Source organism: Mus caroli, unplaced genomic scaffold (assembly GCF_978045245.1).
Source record: "Mus caroli unplaced genomic scaffold, Mus_caroli_1 scaffold_7, whole genome shotgun sequence".
NCBI lineage: Eukaryota > Metazoa > Chordata > Mammalia > Rodentia > Muridae > Mus > Mus caroli.
This window is the reverse complement of record NW_028227262.1, coordinates 22,489,437-22,495,242: the sequence shown is the minus strand read 5'-3', so window position 1 is coordinate 22,495,242 and position 5,806 is coordinate 22,489,437. Positions and strand designations below refer to the sequence as shown.

The following is a 5,806-nucleotide window of genomic DNA, read 5'->3' as shown; positions in this document are numbered from 1 at the left end:
GGAAAGGAGCTCTCTGCTCCAGGGGATCTCATCCAGAACCTGCTGTGCGACCCAGTGCCAGCCGAGGAGATCTGAGAGGATGCCTGCGGAGGTCTTCAAGGGGATGTATCTTTAGTGAGAAAAAGGCATAGAGAGTTGGCTTTTTCTACACTCCCTAGATGCCACGTCGTGATGAGTCATTGCTGTAGCCAGGGTCCCATTAGCCTGGATGATTAAGCCAATACCGTAGGTGATGTCATAACCAAGGAGGGGGGAGAAGCTTGGAACCCAATGACATCAACAAGCAGCTGAATCAGTCATCCATGAGGCCTTCCTACCGTGACATCTTATTAGGAAGCTCAGAACTGCCCCTCGTCACGCTGTTAGGACTGAGCTCGGTCATGACACACATGAAGCTATGCCTCGTTATATGTTTTAAATAAGATGGAGATGTAAGTCAAGGGCACGGCGCTCTTCTGATGGGGGTGGAGCCATGGGCTCCATCATCAGCACTGCAAAAATAAAGCATCAAGGCTTAAATACAGAAATCTACAAAATATTGTGACTATCTAGAAAAGTGATTTGGATGAAGAAGCCGTGCCATCTAGAGCACTCTCTGGTGACAGGTGTGAGTTCACATGGCCTAAGGAGAGAGAGATGGGGAAGTGGTGGGGGAGGGGAGGGCAAAAAGAGACTGACTGGCTAAGAAAGCTAAGCATGTTGAGAACAGGCCTTCAGGAAAGGTTTGATCTAACACTACTGCTGCTTTATCCAGGCTGAGTAGTTTTCCTTCTGCCTCTCCATTTTTACCATCCTAGATGATGACTCTACTCACAAACAGGCCTCTCTATTATTGTGTGCTTCCAAGACAACTATGGTCAAACCCTAAGAGTCTATACTTTCAGTTGGGTTAGCAACAAGTCCACTCCCCTCATAATGTGTGGTTTCGGAGTTGGAGCTTAGTGAGTGACCTGGGGTGGTACTACTTACTGAGACTCAAGCCAATCACTTTAGTCAGGAAGATGGAGTGTGCTAATTAGATAAAGGGAATTAAGATCCTACTCTGGAAACAGGAGTTCCATACCATCTCAACTATGAGACTAGATGTTTCAGAGCACTGTAACAAAGAACAGCATGCTGGGGCACTGGGACGCTGGGGCATTGGGGGAGGGGGAGGTAAGGACGCTCCTGGGTCTCTGGCTTGAGCACCCTTGAGAGAAGCATATAGAAAACAGGAAGCACTTTTCGGGTAAGGTAAGAGACACAGTGAGAGGATGCTGGTTATTTTGAATGAGATGGCAGTTTGGGTGCAGAAGTGGGTACAGGTGACAACGGTTCTACTGAAGGGACTGGAGAGAGGGAGAGATGTCAGTGGTACTGTTTGAAGAAGTTTAGAACTAGAGAGCAGAAGAGAGATGGGAGACATGCTGACCGAAGTTACCTTTCCAAAAATATATGTATAGATATGAGGAGTAATTCTCACTGTCAGCTTGACTAGTTTTAGAGTCACCCATAAAAGAACAACCTCAGGGATTGGAGAGATGGCTCAGCTGTTAACAGCAGTGACTGATCTTCCAGAGGTCCTGAGTTCAATTCCCAGTAACCACATGGGTGGTTCACAACCCTCTGTATCAGGTTCCGACGCCCTCTTCTGGTGTGTATGAAGTCAGCTACAGTGTACTCATAAATAAAATAAATAAACCTGTTTTAAAAAGAACATAGTCTATGGAAACATATATTTAAAAACAACAACAACAACATTGTGTTTCTGGAGAGGTTTAATGGAGGAGAGAAAACCACCTCTGAATTGTGGGTAGCATCATCCTGTGAACTGAGATCCCAGACTAAATAAAAAAGAGAAAGAAAGAAAGAAAGAAAGAAAGAAAGAAAGAAAGAAAGAAAGAAAGAAAGAAAGAAAGAAAGAAAGAAAGAAAGAGTAAATTAAACACCAGCCCCAGTCGTGCCTGACACTTCCTGTCACCACACCTCCTATGCCAGGATTGACTGTATCCCCTCAAACCATCTACCAAGATGAAACTTTTCTCTCTGAAGTTATTTCTATTAATTATTTTGCCATAGCACTAAGAAGAGTAGCAGAGTCTAGAGATACTTTAATGCAAGAGAATGAGTGGGAAATACAAGGGAAAAAAGACAAAGTCCAGGAGAGAAATGGGACCTTTGATGGCTGGGGTTTCATCTAGTGTGCAGCTAGACCAACTCACTAATCTGTAAGAGGAGCATGGTACCATTTTCACTGTGGTGACTGGGGCAATGCGGTGAGGAGAGGTAGGAATGTGTGGCTACCTTAAGTGGGCAAATGGATCTGGAAAACTGAGGGGGACCTGAGAGTCCCTGAACTTTCCGTTGTCTCTCTGAAGTGGTGTTATCTCCTGGCAGGCAGATGAAAAGATCCTACGGAAGGTAGAACACAGGTCCCAGGAAGAATGGAAGAAATAGTAGATGAGGAAAAGGGTGACAAGCCTTGCTCTCTTGGGCCACATCATCTAGAAGGTATGTGGTCCATTGTCATGGCGACCTTAGCCCATGTTAAAATGGTGCAGACATCTAGAAAGCATAAAAAGGTCAGAACAGGGACATAGGTTATAATTTCTGCTATGTCTTTCAGATCTCCTGCAAATCTCTTGTTGAAGTCCATGGATGTGGGAAGAGTATTAAGAAATGAGACCTAGTAAGTTGTGAGAGTTCCATACTCATGAATGGGTCAATGATGCTCTTCATGAATGGGTTAGTGACTACAGGAGTAGGTTATGGATAAAAAACGAGTTTAGGGCTGGGGATGTTACTCAGTGGTAGAGCCACTGTTCGGCATGCGAAACTTCCTGAGTTTAATTCCCAGTACTGAATAATAGTGTCCTCACTTGCTTTCTACTGCTGTGATAAAGACATGGTATAGTGGTTTGTATATGCTTGGCCCGCGAAGTGGCACTGTTAGAGGATGTGGCCCTGTTGGAGTAGATATGGCCTTGTTGCAGTAGGTGTGTCAGTGTGAATATGGGCTTTAAGACCCTCTTCCTAAAGCCGGGTGGTGGTGCCGAATACCTTTAATCCCAGCACTTGAGAGGCAGAGACAGGAGGATCTCTGTGTTTGAGGCCAGTCTGGTCTACAAAGTGAGTTCCAGGACAGCCAGGCTACACAGAGAAATCCTGTTTCAAAAAAAAAAAAAAAAAAAAACCCTCATCCTAGCTGCCTGGAAGCCACTATTCTGCTAGCAGCCTTCAGATAAATATGTAGAACTCTCCAGTACTGTCAGCCAAATCAGCTTCAATATTTGATAAATGACCAAGACTAAGGTTTCTGTTATAGCAGAAGAGAATACACAGAGTCAATCTGAAATGAAGAGTGTGTGATCTGAGTAAGGTGTAGTAACTCATGTGTGCAATCTCAGCACTCAGGTGGTAGAGGCAGGAGGATTGCTGCAAGTTTCATGCCAGCATGCGATACAAGTTTCAGGACAGGCTCTGTCTCAAACAAACAGAAATAGTTATTTAAAAAGCAGTAAGTGTGGTGTGAAATATTCACCTGTCAAAGTCTCAGAGGAAAGAATACATCTGCCCTGTGACTTTGACCTTTGAACCATCCATCCCATGGTTCAGCAGGCCCAGAAATGTTTTCAGAGTCAAACTTGGTTCCTGCTTTAGGCTCTCTCAGCCCTGTAAGTTAGAAAGTAAACTCAAGTCACAAGAAATGCACCCCTAATGGTTCATCCCTAGGAAGTATAATTGAGACCTGTTTCTTGCTACCTACTGCCCATGGCTTTAAGCCACATAGCCACACTTGAGTGAGTTTAGGTCAGAGCTGAACTTCTGTTCTTCATCCCTCAGGCTTCAGGGCTAGGGTCTCAGAGTCACATGTGGCTGTTGACAACCACAGTACACAGTGATCAGACATGTCCCCGCCACCACAGAAATTCTTATCAGACAAAGCACCCTCTGAGAAGCTGGCCTTGGGTCACCCCAGGCCACCAATGACCTCACGGCAGGCAGCATTGCTTGTGTGCCTGCAAGAATCATCTTTATGTCTTCAGTTTGCAAGGTTGTACATTGGAAGCATGGGCCCTGTTTACTCTGGTAACAACTGTTGCTGTGACTTTGTGGAAGGCATCCCCTGCCACCCAGCACAATGACTCCTCTCAAAGATTTAAAAAAAAAAATCCTGTTCTGGGTGTCAGACACAGCCCTGGGTCCCTTAAAGATTGGGTGGCTTTCACGGTATAGTCACTGTAAATCTCAAAGCTGATTTCATTACTTTACTGTCCTTAGGTGAACTTTGTGCCAGGTCTGAAGCCATATTTCTGCCATCAAACAGGACTCTGCAGTTGCTCCCATCTCTCTTTCTCTCTCACTGTTTCTTTTCCTCTCTCCTCCCTCTGACCTTTGTGGGTGAATAAAGGATGGGGGCCATTTTCTAAACTCATCTCTCCCCCCACCCCCCGCTATTTGTGTGTAGCTTGCATTTTTTCTTTAATTTTGTAAGTTTTTCCAGAAACAGAAATAAAACACATTCATATACATGCATGGCAATGTAGTTCCAGGTATACAGCTGTCACCATTGATATAAAGCAAATCTTTCCCGTCAAAGCACAAAACTCAGGTTTCTGCCCCTGCTGTGTAGCTACACTATTGAGAACACAGAGATTGTTTTACACATGGCCTGTGCCTTAGAACCCATTGCTCTAGGATCCTTTCAACCACCCAGGATGACATCTCAAACCACCACTTTCCTGGATGCAACAGATGAGTCACTGCCACCGTGACAAGCTTTCAAGCCTAAGCATGTAATAGGATAGGCTTCAGGATATGACCTATCCAGTAGTTGGCGACATTGGTTGACAGCAAGCAGACTATTGCGGCCTATTGCCATGATCCTTCGAGAGTGGCTTCAGTATGTTTTAGTGAGTGGTGTCTTAACAAACGTACGTGTATCTATTGTGTGCTCACCTATGGTGTGGCACATGTATGGTGATCAAATGACAGATTGTAGAAGTCAGGGACCTCCTTCCACCGCGTGAGACTCAAGGATGACTCGGGTCATCAGGCTTGGCAGGAAGTGGTTTACCTCTGAGCTGTCTTGCCAGCCCATTGTGTATTTTTTCCTCAAACAGTTAGAAGAGCGATCATATTGTCTTGCCTCCAAACTGCTAGAATCTTCTCATGAACTATTCTTGACCACTTTTTTGAGACAAACATTATGCTTACATGATATATGAATCCATAAATAAATACTAGGTTAAAGGGGCACACCCCTTTAATCCCAGCACTTGGGAAGCAGAGGCAGGTGAATTTCTGAGTTCGAGGCCTGCCTGGTCTACAAAGTGAGTTCCAGGGCATTCAGGGCTACACAGAGAAACCCTGTCTCAAAAAAAAAAAAAAAAAAAAAGAAAAAGAAAAAGAAAGAAAGAAAAAGAAACAAAGATAGAAAGAAATATTGGATTGTATTGCACTCACAAGATCTCTAATCCAATTCTGTACCTTCTTTCCCGTCACAATCCCCTAAAGGGTAAAAGCCTCCATGTCTTGCATCTTTGCCATTTTCCTCCCCCTTTAAATGCTGATTATGCTACCTCATATTTACACAGTGCCTATCTTTTCGCTATGGAAAAGGCAGGAAGAAAAAGGCATTGTCTGCATCCACAAGTCTGTAATCTTCCCTGAGGGGATAAGCATTGTCTAAATGACAGCTTGTCCAAGCAGGCAAGTGCACAGAGAAATCTGAAATGACCTGGCGGGCTCTAGAGACAAGCAGGGCAGGCAGGAGTAATCTGATTGGATGCTGGGATACTTTGCAGGTGATATGATGGTCCAAGGC

The 5,806-nt window shown here is 44.6% G+C and overlaps 1 long non-coding RNA gene across 1 annotated transcript; it reads left to right on the top strand.

The window, feature by feature from the left end:
• The first annotated feature begins 318 nt into the window (after positions 1-318).
• On the top strand, positions 319-4,427 carry LOC110297130 (uncharacterized). Its single transcript, XR_002378252.1, has 4 exons — positions 319-431; positions 2,377-2,490; positions 2,606-2,668; positions 4,261-4,427. It is a non-coding gene; the product is annotated as an uncharacterized LOC110297130 (long non-coding RNA).
• Positions 4,428-5,806: the final 1,379 nt, after the last annotated feature.